Source organism: Crinia signifera, chromosome 6, assembly GCF_055691185.1.
Source record: "Crinia signifera chromosome 6, ASM5569118v1, whole genome shotgun sequence".
Taxonomy (NCBI): Eukaryota; Metazoa; Chordata; class Amphibia; order Anura; family Myobatrachidae; genus Crinia; species Crinia signifera.
In genome coordinates, this window is record NC_139222.1 from 243424038 (window position 1) to 243443853 (window position 19816).

Below are 19816 nucleotides of genomic sequence, written 5' to 3' on the forward strand. Positions count from 1 at the left end.
CCATTGCCTACTTCCTCCCACAAAATTACAATCTTAGGTTGTTGGCACAGCATAAGATGACATTTGACAGCAATTTTGGAAATAAAAAAAACCCCAAGGTTTTCCTGGGCAACGCCGGGTGGGTCAGCTAGTTTTAAATGTAAAGAACTAGGGTCCTGCAATGCGGCACAAAAAGAAATGGAGGCACTGTCTGGCGGCATAATATGAACTAGGGCACTGAAATGTGGCCTTATTTGAACTGGAGAGCACTCCAATATGGCACAATGTGAACACATGTCACTGTAATGTGGCAAAATGTGAACAGGGGACACTGTATGTCATAATTTGAATTGGGGACAATGTGTGGCATGATGTATACTGGGAGCTCTACATGGTGACATAATGCAAACTAGGGAACTATGATGGATTACACTGTATTATAATCCAGAATAGTACTACTGTGGTTCAGAAAATGAAGTAATGCACAATTATGGGTTGTAAAACAGGGGCCCCATAAATATGCTGCTATGGGACCCACAAAGTTCTGGTTATGCCCCTGCATTAAGACAACTGTTTCCAAACATGGAATTCTAAACAATAGGGGAAATATAATAGAATGAGAGATTCAGAATGTGAGAGATTTGCTAAGAAATCTCCAGTTTTTTGTAAAGCGGCAATCTCACTGCAAAACCAGTTTGATTTTGCAGTGTAAATGATTGCCGCTTTTTAAAAAAAACCCTGGAGATTTCTTACTAAATCTCTCACTTTCTGAATCTCTCATCCTATTAAATTTCACCCATTATTTCTAAAATAAAATATATTAATTTACTATAACGTATTATTACAAACAATGTTTTATTTTTATTACTTATTCCTAGTGCTTATGATGTTTTATGTTTTTGTGAAGTTAAATCCAGAGATTTATTTTATGAAGAAGTAACCAAATAACACTGCAAAGTGGTCAACACTTCTAAGACATTAGCATAGAGTGAGGGATCAAGATAGCATATCGGCATTGGGGATGCTGGCAGTCAGAAAAATGTTGACAGAATCCTGACACTGGTGATAAAATCAGCATCAGTATCCTGTCACTGCTCACAATGCTAGGGCTATAATCCGAAAAAATTGGTGAGCCCACCCAAAATAGGGAAGGGATCTAGGGGGGCACTTGGCAAGAGTTGCTTCCCAGCAGCTGCTAAAAAACAGGATAGTTAGTCCTGTGTATACAAACAAGAAAGAGTGGGGGGAGGTAGCAGCGCTACAATAAAGCGAATAAAAGAATTGGATGATCTTTACAACAAATGTTTTACTGAAATAGATATATAAAATAGGATCATATAAACATATGTATTAAAATAGTCGACATAAATAGCACAATAAATGAAAGCCCCTTGCCACACAAATATAGCAGTAGGAGAGTCCATTCCTATTTTGCCCGGATAAGGAGGGAGGGGGGGGAATTGTGGGGTAGTTTGGTGGGTATATTTACCACTCCACACTTGGTTGGTATAATTGTCCTGAGGTCCACGTGGTCGGCCCAAGATGTCAAAAATCACCGAAATCCACTGGAGTTTAGATCTAGAACAGTTCTGTATATAACCTCAGGTACCTGGGTATTGTGTGTGGTAATATTCCTGATGGCGATGTCCCCAGTTGGTAGAGAGGGGTAACGAAGTTTTTCTCCTGGGCTGGTCCGGACTGTGATCCAATAAGGTGGTGGTGGCAAAGGGGCAACAGCACTCCTGACGCGTTTCGCTGCCACAGCAGCTTTACATAAAGCTGCTGTGGCAGCGAAACGCGTCAGAGGTGCTGTTGCAGATAAACTGGAGCCTGGGAATCTCTGTCTCTGGCAAGCACACAGGGAGCAGATAGAACGAGCTGTTCAAGACAGGGAGGCAGGGCCAGAACCCTGATTTATATCCCCCCTCCCTGTCTCTGATTGGCTGCAAGCCACATCAGCAATGAGAACCAGGAAGTGCCTGGAATTACCTGGATTCTGACACAGGTAACAGGGTTACAATTCAGGCCAGCAGACTGCGCAATGGGCCCGGTGTGGAACCGGCAAGGGATGCCGTGCAGAGGCCCAGGAGGTGCAAGGGACAAAGGGGACAAGAGCTGCAGCCTGAAGTGACACAAGCAATGGGCCTGTGACGCAGTGTGGACCAGCGCAAAGGTAAGGGGCGCGGGAACAAACTAGACCACGTACCGCAATTTGTGACAGTTAGGATGAAGGGGGTAGGCTGCCATTAGGGTGCTGCTGTTGTTCTTCTGGCCAATCTCAGTCACCCAGACCTTGATACCATCCCTACAGTACAGTATGTGAATAAGACATCCAGTAATTTGCCATTTTTTTTTTAATTACTGTATTTTTTAATACCACTGTGACTAGTGTGTGCATTCAGAATATGCTATCAATGACTTATTTGCTGTACATTTTTTAACATTCAAAAATAAAAATGGCTTCTCTTCCTCCTAGAAATGAATATAACACATGAGCAGAAAACAACAGACTTTATTTTCACAGGCTTGTCTGATATTTCTAAATTTACATTGCCAATATTCCTAATTCTTTTTCTGGCCTATGTCATCATTATATGTGGGAATGTGACCATCATAACAGTTATTTGTGAGAATTCTCGCCTTCATACTCCTATGTATATTTTCCTTTTAAACCTGTCTATAATTGACATTGCTTCTTCCTCCATTAGCCTACCCAAATTACTACACATGCTAATCACCCAATACAATGTCATCTCATTTACACAATGTATGGTGCAGATGTTTCTCTTTATCTTTTTAGCCGGAACTGAATTCAACTTACTTGCTGCCATGGCGTATGACCGTTATGTTGCAATCTGTCACCCCCTCCTATTTTGTCCTTATGAGCTTGAAGAACACTGCTTGCATGGCAGTGATAGCATGGGTTGTTGGCTTACTGGACCCAATTGCACACACTGCAATTATATCTAAGATGTCCTTTTGTGCATCTCACATAATAAACCATTTTTTCTGTGATGTTCTACCATTGCTCCAGATCTCCTGCAGTGAAATATCAGCAGTGGAAATTGTCAATTACATTGAAGGGACAGTACTCGTATTCACATCATTTCTGCTAACTTTAGTATCATACATCTTTATTATATCAACTATACTGAAGATTAAGTCTGCAGAAGGCCGGATTAAAGCTTTCTCTACCTGTACGTCTCATCTGACCTGTGTCATCATGTTTTATGGAACAATAATGTGTTTGCACATGAGGCCCACATCCAATTATTCTCCAAAAGAAGACGTGTATTTTGCTCTGTTGTATGTTGTGTTGGTTCCTATGCTGAATCCTTTCATTTACACTCTGAAAAATAAAGAATTTCAAGAGGTTTTGGAAAAATGCAAGGTAATGCGTTGTTTAAAAATAAAAAGTATTTGAAACGGTCTCCTGGGCTACATGAAGCCAACATAATAAATCTGTTAATAAATTAATTCCTATAAAAAAGGGTTCAGTCAATATGTATACTTTCAAAATGTCTATAATTTTGATACTGACATTACAATTTTGAGTTATGTTGACACTTTTGAAAAGCCAACCTGTTCTTACACTGAACATTTTTTATTGTTTATTTACACATATACATGTCAAGGTATAATAATCAATATGCGCTGTTAAGTGGAACAATCAAGAGGTATACCACTGGACAGAATGAGTACTGGACGCACCACTTTGTTCCCAATTGTCCATCAGGGACAAAAATAAACCTTATATATCTGGTAAAGATAATCTCAGTGGAGCTGAACGTCAATCTCTTAATCTCCGAAAAAAAGATCTATCAGTGGTGATGAAACAGGCAGATAAGGGGGGGTGGGTGGTAATGGACAGAGAGGCATATACCTCTGAAGCCCTCAGACAACTTAATGATGGTCGCTATTATATGCCACTACCCTCCAACCCCACCTCCCTGTATCAGTCTCAATTTAAAGAGCTTCTAGATAGAGCTGTAATGCAGGACGCAATATCCAGGGAGGAATCACACTTTTTATTTCCTTATCACCCCTTCACCCCAACATTTTATTTTTTACCCAAAATACACAAACACCTCACAGTACCTCCTAGTACACCTATAATTTCGGACATGGGTTCCCTCACATCAAATTTATCACATTTCGTGGACTTGCATCTTCAGAAATTTGTTACGTCACTCCCCTCACACATTAAAGACACCACACATATTCTTAATTTGACTCACGAGTTGTCCCGGAGAGAAGTGTGGGCCTTTCTCACACTGGATGTCCAGGCACTCTACACCAATATTTTGCACGATAAAGGCATTCAAGCCACCAATCACTATATAGATCTGGATGAAACCATGTCTTGATCCAGAAAATAATTTATTCTTGATTCCATTTTATTAATTCTCACCCACAATCACTTAATTTTTAAAGATAACCACTACCTTCAACAACTTGGAATGGCCATGGGGACCAGATTTGCAGCCAGTTTTGCCAACCTCTTTATGGGCCACCTCGAGGAACAACATATATGGGGTGGCCCATATAGAGATAATCTGGTCCTCTATGGCCGTTTTATTGACGATCTCTTCATTATTTGGAGATGCGGACACGCCACAGGACTGGGTTTTGTTAATTTTCTTAATCTCAACACTTAATCTCACTTTCACTCACACATTTAGTTATACATCGATTAACTTCCTGGATATTGCGTTCTCAGTTCATGATGGCCTTTTAATTTCCACTAATTATATTAAACCAGTGGGCACAAATAATTACCTTCATTTCAATAGTGGGCATCATAAACCGTGGATTCATAATATTCCTAAGAATCAATTATTGAGACTTCTCCGTAACTGTACGAGAGATAGTGACTTCCAGTCTCAATCAGAATTAATGCTGGGTCACTTTAAAATAGGGGGATATCCTGATAAACTTCTAACAGAAGCTCTAGACTCCGTAGAGAAGATACAGAGAAAAAACCTACTGTTAGCTTAAAAAATAATTACCAATCACTGGCATTTATCTCCAAATTTAATAAAGAGTCCCATAACATAAAAAAGATATTACTTACAAATATTGAGATTCTTAACTACGATAAGATTCTACAGGGCACTCTAGAAAAAAACAAAAATAATGTTTAGGAGAAACAGAAACATAAGAGATCAGATAGCACCTAGTTAGCTACCCTCACTACCATCAGTATCCAAAACCTCTTGGCTTCAAAATAAACCTCCTGGGAACTTTAGGTGTAACAAAAATATCTGTTTAACATGTAAACATATGGTGAATAGGGCAAATACTATCACATCATTCCAAAATAAAAAAAAACTTTTATTCTCAAATATTTTACGAATTGTGACACAACATCATACTGTGTCTATTTACTTGAGTGTCCCTGCAAAACACAATACGTGGGGAGAACTATATGCAGCATCAAAATGAGGTTTAGAGAACATAGAACTAATATTCTTAAAAAGGTTACCAATCACAGCATCCCCCACCACTTCTCCCAACACCATGGTAGTGATCCCAGTGGACTCACTATCACGGCAATCGAACATATCCCCAATACCAAGCGAGGAGGTGACCGGTTTAGAAAGCTGTGCTTGGCTGAAACCTCATGGATATTTGAGCTAGATACTCTTAACCCACAAGGTCTAAATGAAGCTCTTGACCTGACCTGTATGGATTAAACTATATATATATTCTTTAGTGCTGTTGTGAATCCATCTGACCTCCCTGATCAGGAACGCAATTGTTATAATTAATCTTCATGGCTGCAATTTATTGAAAATTCTCTACTTTCACTCCGTGTGGATTGAGAGGACCGAAATCTACTCGTGATGCGTGGTGAGGGTTCCCCCTCCCACGACACCGCGAGTTTGCAGATGCTGCATCCCCCATGGATATGAATTCACATCACTTCCTAACTAATTTATTGGGTACATAATCTGTATTGGCTTATACAAAGATAGCCTCCATAGAGCATAATTTCAGTAGCTATCTAATACATTTGGGATTATTTAATACCATATACACATATATATATATTTTTTTTAAATATAATTTTTATTGAAGCACTAAAATTTTGACATTGCATAACAGGTTCAATAAACATCTCATCACGGGTACATTTCACATAGAAAACATGAGCACTTGGGTTTACACGGACCACAATACAAGATTACAGACAGTGATCTGAAGACAATATAGAATGTAAAGTATTTCTCAATGATGTTAGAACTTAAAAGGGAGGCTTCCCGGTCTCCAAGACAGTCATATTGTACCAGGTGGACAAGTATACAATCTTTCTGATAATGTCTCGTTCTGTGGCAGATAGCGTAAGTACATAAGGCAACCAGATATCAAAAAACTTGGATGCCCGGGATTCCACATCCAGTACACATTCTACCCAATCCATCTGATACATATAAATCAATCTGGGCATAAACAGTGTTATTGATAAATGATCTGATTGTATCCATTTTGACAATATGGTTTTCTTTGCCGCAGTGGCTATCCTGGCTAAAAGGAGGCGCGTCCCAGACGTTAGTTTGGGGTTGAGGGATGGGGGATAGTAATTCCACAAGGCCCAAGGCATAGTAATCTTAAACAAAATATTTAAAGTATTGTTAATATACGACTGCACTTCATCCCAAAAAAGCTGTACAATTGCACAGGACCAATGACAGTGGGTAATCTCTGCATCTGGCGATGAACACTTAAAACAGTTGGAATTGTCAAATACCCCAGTTAAAATTAATAACCACTCTTACAAAGGCTGAATTTACCAATACGTTAAATAATCTAATAATCACAAGTGAGGGTAGATCCGTGTCAACTTCTGTACTTTATGATCTAACACGGAAGAAAATAGATTTAACAGTGAATTCCACAGGGGTATCTAAATGGCAAGACACACCCCCAGGGCTTAGCACAATGGACGTAATTAGAGTGACAGTCCGGCTTAACAAACAACTGGTCTCTGCGATTTATGCAGAAATGCAGTATAAAATCCTGCACAGGGCGTACTACACCCCGAAATATACACACATTTTTTATATAAAAATTATTGTAAAATAAAAATTATTGCTCATCATGTAAATGTGACCTCTAAATCTCCCTCAATCTGTTCAGTACTAATTACACATTTACATGTTATTTTTATTCAACATATTATATATACTGTATCATATTAATCCTTACTTTTTCTCGCTTTTAGTTTTAATTTTTTATTTATTTTTATTTTTATATTTATTTTTTTCATTATTATTATTTTTATTTATTTACCCATTTATTTATTTATTTATTTTTATAATTACATTTTTTTTTATCTCCATATTTATATATATATTTCCTATTTTTCTATTGATTCACCTTATTATTTTTCAATTTTTATCCATTTTCATATATAATATACAACAATATTTATACTTTTATATTATATTATATTCAATTGAACTATATCTCTCTCTACTCTGCTGTATCTCATATATTCCGTATAGCCATTTCCTTAAAAGCCTCTAAATAAATTCCAACATAGATGGTTGGGATTAAATTCTGGACATTCTGTGTAATTTATGTATTCACTGAATTTAATATATAGTCTGTGAGCAGGGGCGTAACTATAGCACCGCAGCCCCCGTCACCACGGGGGGGGGGGCGCTGTGCATGTGGGGGCGCCGGGGGCTGCGGTGCTATAGTTAAACCCCCCCTCAATCCCCCGCAGACTTACCTATCGTGCTGGTCCCGGCGGCTCCGTTCTTCTGCTGAGGACCACCACAAAATGGCCGCCCCCATATAGCACACAGTTCTCTGAAACTGTCTGCTGTATGGGGGCGGCCATTTTCTGGTGGTCCTTAGCAGAAGAACGGAGCCGCCGGGACCAGCGCGATAGGTAAGGCTGTGGGGGATTGAGGGGGGGTTTGCATGGGCGGCGGGGTAGGGGTGCTCGGCGGGGCGGCGGGGTAGGGGTGCTCGGCAGGGCGGCGACGGGGGGCGGCACCCCCTCTAACGGCGGGGGGCGCCCAAAACGTAGCTACGCCACTGTCTGTGAGCTATAATGCATTAGCTATCTGTAATGAAACATGATGTCTTATCTGTATCATGTGTTCACACCAAGTCTTCTCATTGGACGCACCTTATTAACTCGCAAACTGATTTGACAATTGACCAAATTAATTGGATAATTGATATGAGCTATGTAGCCTTTAAATAGCATTGCTAGTAGGAAGTAGCCATCCGTCTTGAAAAAGTCTCCGGTTACTATAGAGATGAAACGCGTCAACGTCACTTCCGGGTAACGCTTGCAGCCTCTGTGTCTTCCCCACTTCATCCTATGTCAGCTGGTCTGCTGTGATCTTCACTACATGAGTCACTTCTACTGGGCAGCAGCTACTGGATTCAAGTTAGCGGTCGAGGTGAACCTCCCGCTGGCCGGCACTTGCACCAGCCGACCATCTACACACCACCATACTATTGCTCTACTAAATTTAATCTTCATGCTTCGGACCAAGTGTCATCCTCTACATCTACAGGGTCAAGCCACAGTTTGGATGAGCTCCCTGTCCTCCGGTACCAACAACACCCAATATGGAGGGTGAGGTATACAACCACTATTCAGTGCCGAATTGAGTGTACCATCGCTTAACAACTGTTTTATGCACATCTGCTTCATATGCTAACTGCCTTTGTGCATTCATCATCCCGCCTGTCTGCCTCAGTTCTATTATGTCACCACTAACACTCATGTGTGACTGCAATTAACCCCTAATAATCTTGCAAATGGGACACTCGGAGATCCCCTTCTTACTGCAAGCGTGACCTTTTCATGGCCATTTGGGGTTTTATTTCTATATAAATGTTTTATTGGAATAATTATGTGTAGCATATGCAAATGTTTAGAATGTAGTCTGTGTGAGGTTTTTCCACACACTACACATCCCCCTTCTCTGTCCATAATAAGCAATATAAAACAGATATACATACATCCTAAGTTGTACGGGTATATAACCACCTAATTTTATAAACCTTCATTAATGTCCAAAATATGGCTATAAAAACAAGAAAAAACAAGACGGTATAGGGACCAGGGTACCAACACATCGTATCCTACCCCTATTCGCAGTCGATAGAAATAATATATGTATAATCTTCAGGATACCTCAATCCGCAAGCCAACTTGTTCTTGATATTTACAGAATGTGTACAATTTTAAGCTGTGGGATGGGAATGTTATGTGGAAGTACAGTACGGGTGGGTTAAATTTAAACTGCGGGCGGGAGGGTTATAGTTAAGATTAGGCATTCCTTCCCAAAAATAATTTTTTTAACCACGACCAGCAATCGGGAAGGGCGGTGGGCTTGCGGCATGGGGGTTTGGCATCTAGGATAGGGGGTATGGTTTGATGCCATGAACCACGTTTTTATCAAATCAGGGCTCCTCAAGATGCTGAGTAGCCCCCGCCGCTCTGTTTAGTGATCACCGGCTGCACTGCAGAGTTGAGCAGCAGTGATCACTGCCTCCCCCCCAGCTGCCCCCTGCCCATGGGACAGTGTGACCCACTGAAGTGTCAGCGGGAAAGTTTGCATTTAGCAGGACTATTCTGCTGTAATTGAGACAGTTGGGAAGTACTGTATGGATTAGGATCAGAGATAGAAGTAGAGTACTTGGGACCAGATGTACTAAGCTTGAAAATTTATAAAATGGAGAGTGATAAACCACCAGCCAATCAGCTCCTAACTGACATGCCACAGGCTGTGTTTGAAAAATGACAGGTAGGAGCTGATTGTTGGTGGTTTATCAGCCTACTAGGCCTCTCTCCACTTCAAGCCTACCTGGAGTATTGACATAACAGGGTCTGGTCATCTGACCATAAGTCATCCAATCCTGTGTCAGCCTGAGTCTCTCAATATCACCTGCCTCCATTCACCCATCAACCAGGTATAAACATAATTACCTACCCTCCTGAAATAGCAGCAATCTCCCTCTCTCCCTTATTAGTCTAGCAATCTCCCTCATTTCACCTAGCCCCCATTACACTGTTACATTTTTGGGGAAAATAAGATATAGATACATTTACATTGAACCATCAGCACCATTTCCTAGCAGTTAGCAAGTACAGTAGCTCTTACTAATTGCTTTGGGGCTCATCTACATTTGAATTTAAGTCATTTTAAAAGATTCCTCACCCACACTTCTAGGTGCCATGTTCACAATCTCTTTTAACAATCTCTCCAAATATGCAACTAGACAAGCCCTTTGGGGGGAGCATGACATGCCCCCTCAATGGGGCACTGTGCAAAATTCTACTAACTATATTCTCCCTGAAACTGGTTTTCAAAAGTAGGCAAGTATGGGTATAAATAGAGAGACCTGGGACTCCAATGCGGTCAGTTCCTCAAGTCACACAGCTCAGTGTGAGCTTAGCATGAGAGCTGCCTGTGTGAATATACTGGCTACCCTAGCTCTTGTGAATTCCTACTTTTGTAGCTCAGGTGTTCCAAAGCCACTATCTAGTATCCAGCTCCAGCGTCCACCGGCGCAGTTCATTCCAGGGTCCACCGTCACAGTCCAGTCAAGGGTCCACCGGCACAGTCCGGTCCAGGGTCCACCGGGGCAGTCCAGTCCAGTGTCCACCGGCGCAGTCTGATCCGATGTCCAGGGTCTGCTGATGCAGTCCGGCCCAGCCTCAGTGTCCACCGGTGCAGTCCAGTTCCAGTGTCTCCTGGCGCAGACCAGCCCAGCTTCGTTATCCAGTCTACCGCAGTTGTTTCCAGTATCCACCGGTGCAGTCCGGTACAGCCACATCTCATATCCTGTCTATGTCAGTCGTATCCTGCACCCAGTCTACATCAGTCGCACCCAGAACTTGCAGAACCCAATCTGCTCCTATAATATTAAGTATCCAGCTCCGGTAATAGCATTAACACACAGTCTTGTCCACAGCGAACCGACAACCTGATGACGTCAGAAATTCAGCTATGCTTTTTCCACCCTGCTAACAAAGCCCTGGTGATGCAGTGGTTAGGATAAGGCTCTCTCTGATGAAGCCCGGGTTCTATTCCCGGTCAGGGATCGCTCTCAATCCCTTATTCTCTATGCTCTCACAGACCTCTACTTGCTCGCACAGATTTCTCACAAACGCCGAGTTCACAGAATGACATCGCTGCCTGATGGATTAATTGGGTAGTATGAATCACCCTTCATACAGAAGACAAATAAGATAATTAAGAATACCAATATCCTTTGGCGCTGACAGCGATCTTTTCCTCTTTTGTTTGGTTTCACAATATTGTGCCTCAAAAGAAAAGGAAAATTGACCACTATGGTGTAAAACAGTTTTTATCAAAATTATACAAATTTAATAACTCCTGGTAAATATCAATGTGACCCATACCCTTTGATACTGTATACTTTCCCAGTATACAGTTTGCGTATTTTGGGGAGCGGAGATGTCACCATTAAATGGATTCCAAATGGTACATGGAAAATACAGAAAAACTGCATATGGTGCAATACAGTTTTTAATGATAAAATTCATTAACCACAAAGTGCATGGAGTGCGATAAAGAGAACTCTCCCAAAGATATATGGGTGCCGGATGGCTCCCCGACAGTCGGGATTCCGACAGTCAGTACTCCGACATCAGAATCCCGACTGCTCCCTCGTGAGGGTCCACGACCCCCATAGAGGGAGAATAAAATAGGTGGTGAGCGCAGCGAGCCCGCAAGGGGCTTCATTGCGCTCCCCACGCTGTGCAGTCGGGATTCCGACGTCGGAGTACTGACTGACGGAATCCCGACTGTCGGGGTATTATACCACATCCTAATATATGTCCACATACTTTGTAGACATATAGGCAGTGTGTACATAGCCCAGCAGGCATCCCTTGCAGTCACAAGAAAAAAGGGGGCGTACACTGCACTAAAATCTGGTAGACAATTGTTTCAATATTCAACAAAGAAGTGCAACTATGGTGCCATTGGTATTCAGATTTGAATAAAAATACATTTATTACCATATATTAAAAAAAATCAAAAATCAATCAGAAACATATTACATTCAATCAAGGCAATATTCTAAAATATAATAATAAAAATATTGCGATAAGCTGCTGCTGAAAAAGTTGAATTGGGAGGGAATGTGAGTAAATTTATATGGTACCGTATCAGACTTTGATGTAGGTGGGAGTCCATTCCTATAATGCCCGTTTAGGTTTTCACAACCTGCTTGCTCTGTTTCCCTTTGTGGTATTCCTCTCCATTTGGGGGGGGGGTATCTCTCCCCAGTCGTATTGTATATGGGGGCCACTGGATGGGTTAGCAAAAACTCCCTTCTGTCCTTTGGGAGGAGCAATGTAGGTATGGCTGTGCAGGTATAGAGTATGTAGGGCTGGTCCAATCTCCAAGGTAGCTACCGCTGTATAGGTATAGGTAGTATTAGGCAGCAATATTCCCTCTCCTCCACCAACGCGTTTCGCCTGTGCAGTGGCTTTTTCAAGGTGTATAGAGTCATTGTGCCTCAAGGGTTTATATACCTGAGTGAATATGTAATGAGCAGCTCAATTTGGCACCTGTGTTGCACATAATTAAGAGATACATATCACAAAAACATTTAAAATATACTAGGATCGCATGAGCAGGGAGGACAAAGATCATAAGTATTTATTAGATCAAAAAACAAGCAGTGGAAAACGTTAAAAAATTACTTTAGAAACCGGAAGTGTGTAACGCACTTCTCTTCCTGTTTAGGGTGCATCTGCGGCTCAGTGAGCTGCTTATTACTTCCGGGTCTCGGCGCGCATGCGCACTGATGTGCGTTTTGAAGCCAAAGTGAGGCGCCGTCTTTCCTGAATGACAGGTCTCGGCGTCATCAGGATCCTGATGACAAATACACGATATTTGAAACGTTGAAGATCACCCTAAAACAGTTTCATGGTGTGTTGATTTCTTAAAAACGAAGCCGTGAGTGCCGCACCCCCAGTTGCTATACTTACCCCTCTGTGAAGGCACCGGCTGAAGCTCTCTACTGCCACATTGGAGTTCCAGACCTCTGCTGTCTATATATATATATATATATATATATATATATATATATATATATATATATATATATATATATATATATAGAAGGCAGGGGGGGGAGAAATGCAGCACTCCAGGCGTCTTGTCAGAAAAACACGATCAGGCCATCCAATATGGACAACGTTTCATTGCTTTTATTTCAGCAATTTCGTCAGGTCATGGCATCAACTATAAACAGCGTTCATGTCTTACCTTATATTCACCCCAGTGTGTGACAGCGTCTTCCGGAGTCGGGACCGCACGCCCGTCCGACTGGCGCTGTGTGATGACGTCACCAACGTGTACGTCCTGTCTGTGCTCCCGTTACCAAGGCAACCAATCAACAGGAAAGCGCACCGTTACGTGCGCTGCTATAGCAATAACAATAATAATAACCGCATTAGTAAAATCAAAGCGCTGGTACATACAGGCTCCAATACATGTAATGGAGTGATGATGCACCCAGTGGCGGCATTGGAAAGAAGTAGGATATATATAGCAGAGAAGTAAAAAGCTGGGGGAAACCACGCATACAGTACACAAGCGTTCGAAAGTTCAGAATATTTAGCAGAGCAGAATAGGGGGAAAATCATACATACAAGATGATAGATAGCATAGGCATAGCAATAATCATGGTGCATAATTAGGCATAATAAAGCAAACATGTAAAAATGTAAAAAACATTAGGGCAAGTCCATATCTGTGCATACAAAAAGACGAGTGCACTAATACACCAATAGGTGTGTAAAGTCAGATATATTTAGCAGAGAAGACAAAGTTAAGAAAGGTATCACACATACAGATCACATACATACAAAAGAACAGAGTATTTAGCAGAGAAGAAAAGCAAGAAATCATGCATACCGGGAGAGAAAAGAGATGAGAAATATTTAGTAGAGAAGCAAAGTTAGAAAAGAATTAGATAACAATGTCAGTCTGTCAGTACTGAAGGTGTAATATATGTGGACCACATTATATAAGAGTAGGGGCACCTAGTGGATAATGTATAAAATATCCAATCAAGGTCAAGGTAGGAAAAATTTAGCAGAGAAGTAAAAGTGGGTAAACTATTCATACAAGACACAGACATACAAAAGATAAGAATATTTAGCAGAGAAGAACAGAAAGAAATCATTCACACCATGTAACTAGAAGAAAGAGAAACTTTAGCAGAGAAGAATAGTTAGAAAAGACATTATGTAGATCAGGGGTGGCCAACCGGTCACAGGTAAAGAGCCGAAAATATCGGTAGTCAAGCTAAAGAGCCGACATCATGCGTGCGCCGAAGGCGCATGCGTCAAAAAAAGGGGCGTAGCCTATTTTGACCCCTTGGGTGGGTGTGATACAAATATGCCTCCAATAGTGCAGATACACATATGCCCCCAACGGTGCCAGGTATGCACCACACGGTGCCGGGTATGCCCCTACAGTGCCAAAAAGCTGGTATGCCCCCACAGTGCCACAAACTGCTATGCCCCCACAGTGCCACAAACTGCTATGCCCCCAAAGTGCAAATTTCCCAGCAGCAGCACTCACCGTTGTTGCTGCTGCTGCCAGGTGGGGAGAGGACAGTCTGGTGTCCCCCTGCAGTCCTCCTGTCATGTCACCGATGGGAGGAGAGCACAGCACACCGCACGTCTCCTTCCCCCTCACTTCCCTGTGACTGGGCCGCCCACCAATCAAAGCTCACTGGCCGGCTCTTGATTGGCTGCTGGCCCACGAGCTCTGATTGGCGGACGGCCCAGTCACAAGGTTGCACAGTAAGGGGTAGGAGAGATGCGCGATGAGCGCTCTCCTCCCCTCAGAAGGAGAAGGGATTCAGGGAACCGGCAGCAGGGGGGACTGGGACAGACTGTGGGCGGCGGGCAGCAGTGGGAGCATGAGCCACACTTTACAAGGGGAAGAGCCGCATGAGGCTCTAGAGCCACAGGTTGGCCACCACTGATGTAGATGGATATATACATATCATATGCTAAGAGCTATGTGGATGTATGTCACTGGGTAACCAGTGATATGCTATGCTGGTATCAGGGTAAAGATAGAATAAAAAAGGGGAAAAAAATATAGAAAGAGGAGATGAGGAGTGTAAGTAGGCAGGGGGTGAGGCAGCAAGAACTGATCAAAAATAAAAGTACTAGAAACTATACAAGGAAGCTATACAAAGAAATATAAGGAGGAGTCATTCAAGAAACATAAGGGTAGCATGAATGAGTGTAATCAGAGCATGGGATGCTACAGAAAGTAGCTAAGGCTCATGTGGTCATTGAGTCCTCTTGGTACTAGAGTTCCCAACTTGAAAATCCATCGAGCCTCTAATTGCATCAATTTGGTGGATCTGTCTCCTCCTCTGATGTTGGGGGCGACATGGTCCACCATTCTGTATCGGAGGGAATTCAAGCTGTGGCCATTGGTGCAGAAATGGTGGGCAACCGGCTGTTCGCTATCGCCTTTCTGTATGGCAGTTCTTATGGCGGATCTATGGGCTGCCATGCGTTCCTTAAACATTCGCTCGGTTTTTCCGACATATGATTTCCCGCAGGGACACAGGAGCTGGTAAACCACATATCTTTAGTTACAGGTCAATGTATGATGTATATAAATCTTTTTCCCGGTCAATGGGTGCGGGAAATTGTTACCTACAAGCATAAATTGGCACGTGGTACAGATGCACTTAATGCAGCCTCTATGGTTAACGCTGGTGGATTGCCCATCATCAAGATCAGTGATGTTAGTCTTGACAAGAATGTCACGCAGATTTTGTCCTCTTTGGTAGCATGACATTAATTTGGTGTCCTTTAGTTTGAGGTCAGGGTCTGTCTGCACCAGCGGCCATAGTCGTTTAGATATATCATTAATGCCTTTACTGGCTGTGCTGAATCGATTGACCCAGGGTAACATTTTCTGATCAGCTTGTACCTCTTTCTTCTTCAGTAGGTCCATTCTACTGCAGCTATTGGCCTTCCTCATTGCTTCTTGCAATAATTGTAGAGGGTAGCCCCTTTGGAGGAATTTGTTGGTCATTTCCACCATTTGTTTTTGGGCTAGGGCTGGGTCCGAAGTTATTCTTCTCACACGGATGTACTGAGAGAACGGAAGTCCACTCTTAAGTGGGGTAGGGTGACAGCTTTGATACTGCAGTAGGTTATTCCTGTCTGATGGTTTTGAGTAGAGGGATGTTTCAATGGACCCTTGGTTCAATGTAATCTGCACATCAAGGTATTGGATCATAGTTTCACTGATAGCATACGTTAATTTAACTGGATGATTTTTCTTATTATGCTGGTCAATGATGTCTCTCAGCGTTTGTTCATCCCCTCTCCAGATTAACAGGAGGTCGTCAATGTAACGACAATAAAAGGCAATGTGACCTGCTGTAATAGGGTCATCAAAAAAGATTTCTTGTTCGACACCAAACATGTATATATTGGAATATGAAGGGGCCACTGAGGACCCCATTGCGCATCCTCGGCCTTGAAGGTAAAAGCGGTTATTGTGCAGAAAGAAATTTTTTGTGAGTATGAGGTTCAACAGGGTAGTGCAGAAGCTGACATCAGGACCCATATAGTCAGGGTTATTACCAAGGAACCTGGATACTGCCTGTAGGCCATCGTTATGCGGTATTATAGTGTACAGGCTTTGTACATCTATGCTACACAACAATACTTTATCTTGGAAAGTTGGAAGTTCCATGAGTTTCACTAGCAATGTAGTGGTGTCAAGTAGAAATCTAGGGTGCTTCTGTATGCAGGGTTGGAATAGTGCATCTAGGTAAAGTGCTGCCGGCTGGAACAGTGATCCATTTGCCGAGATGATCGGCCTACCCGGTGGTTTGATCATCGTCTTATGCACTTTTGGGGTAGTGTATAGTAACGGCACTTTGGGGTGCATAGGAATTAGTGCAATTTGTAACTCTTTGCCAATAATGCCTGTTGTAACTGCAGTGCTGAGGACACTGGTCAGTTCCTTAGTGTATTTGGCTGTGGGATCCTGCTGTAGTGGCAGGTAAGTCTCTGTGTCTCTGAGTTGAGATGCAATGTCCATGTAGCTGATCAGAAAATGTTACCCTGGGTCAATCGATTCAGCACAGCCAGTAAAGGCATTAATGATATATCTAAACGACTATGGCCGCTGGTGCAGACAGACCCTGACCTCAAACTAAAGGACACCAAACTAATGTCATGCTACCAAAGAGGACAAAATCTGCGTGACATTCTTGTCAAGACTAACATCACTGATCTTGATGATGGGCAATCCACCAGCGTTAACCATAGAGGCTGCATTAAGTGCATCTGTACCACGTGCCAATTTATGCTTGTAGGTAACAATTTCCCGCACCCATTGACCGGGAAAAAGATTTATATACATCATACATTGACCTGTAACTCAAGATATGTGGTTTACCAGCTCCTGTGTCCCTGCGGGAAATCATATGTCGGAAAAACCGAGCGAATGTTTAAGGAACGCATGGCAGCCCATAGATCCACCATAAGAACTGCCATACAGAAAGGCGATAGCGAACAGCCGGTTGCCCGCCATTTCTGCACCAATGGCCACAGCTTGAATTCCCTCCGATACAGAATGGTGGACCATGTCGCCCCCAACATCAGAGGAGGAGACAGATCCACCAAATTGATGCAATTAGAGGCTCGATGGATTTTCAAGTTGGGAACTCTAGTACCAAGAGGACTCAATGACCACATGAGCCTTAGCTACTTTCTGTAGCATCCCATGCTCTGATTACACTCATTCATGCTACCCTTATGTTTCTTGAATGACTCCTCCTTATATTTCTTTGTATAGCTTCCTTGTATAGTTTCTAGTACTTTTATTTTTGATCAGTTCTTGCTGCCTCACCCCCTGCCTACTTACACTCCTCATCTCCTCTTTCTATATTTTTTTCCCCTTTTTTATTCTATCTTTACCCTGATACCAGCATAGCATATCACTGGTTACCCAGTGACATACATCCACATAGCTCTTAGCATATGATATGTATATATCCATCTACATAATGTCTTTTCTATCTATTCTTCTCTGCTAAAGTTTCTCTTTCTTCTAGTTACATGGTGTGAATGATTTCTTTCTGTTCTTCTCTGCTAAATATTCTTATCTTTTGTATGTCTGTGTCTTGTATGAATAGTTTACCCACTTTTACTTCTCTGCTAAATTTTTCCTACCTTGACCTTGATTGGATATTTTATACATTATCCACTAGGTGCCCCTACTCTTATATAATGTGGTCCACATATATTACACCTTCAGTACTGACAGACTGACATTGTTATCTAATTCTTTTCTAACTTTGCTTCTCTACTAAATATTTCTCATCTCTTTTCTCTCCCGGTATGCATGATTTCTTGCTTTTCTTCTCTGCTAAATACTCTGTTCTTTTGTATGTATGTGATCTGTATGTGTGATACCTTTCTTAACTTTGTCATCTCTGCTAAATATATCTGACTTTACACACCTATTGGTGTATTAGTGCACTCGTCTTTTTGTATGCACAGATATGGACTTGCTCTAATGTTTTTTACATTTTTACATGTTTGCTTTATTATGCCTAATTATGCACCATGATTATTGCTATGCCTATGCTATCTATCATCTTGTATGTATGATTTTCCCCCTATTCTGCTCTGCTAAATATTCTGAACTTTCGAACGCTTGTGTACTGTATGCGTGGTTTCCCCCAGCTTTTTACTTCTCTGCTATATATATCCTACTTCTTTCCAATGCCGCCACTGGGTGCATCATCACTCCATTACATGTATTGGAGCCTGTATGTACCAGCGCTTTGATTTTACTAATGCGGTTATTATTATTGTTATTGCTATAGCAGCGCACGTAACGGTGCGCTTTCCTGTTGATTGGTTGCCTTGGTGACGGGAGCACAGACAGGACGTACACGTTGGTGACGTCATCACACAGCGCCAGTCGGACGGGCGTGCGGTCCCGACTCCGGAAGACGCTGTCACACACTGGGGTGAATATAAGGTAAGACATGAACGCTGTTTATTGTTGATGCCATGACCTGACGAAATTGCTGAAATAAAAGCAATGAAACGTTGTCCATATTGGATGGCCTGATCGTGTTTTTTCTGACAAGACGCCTGGAGTGCTGCATTTCTCCCCCCCCCCTGCCTTCTATTTATGTTTTGGAGCGGGCACCCGGCGCAGACCAGCCTATTACAGGGAGAGCCGGATCAATCCCATTTAACTCTGCATATGTGTGTGGCTGTTTAGCCAGCACTATCAAGGCTCACCTGAACTAACCCCAGATTGTGGTATATGTTTGTGGTAATTACCTACCATTGTATTAGGAGTACTTAGTGACTCCTTTTTGATTTATACATGCTTTATCTTTGCATGTGTTTTTAAACTTCTTTTTCCACACTGCACGTGCACTCTGCATTTTCCAACCAGGATACGGACGATTTTACAGCATTAGGCCACACACTTGGCCAGCCATTTAAAGTGACGGTATCTACATCTACCATGGCAGAGGGAATTGACAGCACTGAGATCCCAGGATTCAGCTGCTCACCCAACACAGACGGCTTTATCCATACCTTCTCCGAGGCTGAAATCGAGAAGATTTTATATACTGGCACCATTAAAGGGCAAGCGGAAGCAACCCCTTTAGAGGACATTTATCGGGAACTGTTGCAGTTAAAGAGAAAAGAGACAGACTACTTTTATGATTGCATTACACTCAGCGAGTATTATCGTTCTAAGAAGATCCCCAGGGGCCTGCGTGTTAAAAACTCCCC

General features: G+C 42.2%; 1 pseudogene; it reads left to right on the top strand.

Annotated features, from left to right (window-relative positions):
• The first annotated feature begins 2457 nt into the window (after positions 1-2457).
• LOC146009751 (olfactory receptor 5AR1-like) lies at positions 2458-3403 on the top strand (annotated as a pseudogene).
• Positions 3404-19816: the final 16413 nt, after the last annotated feature.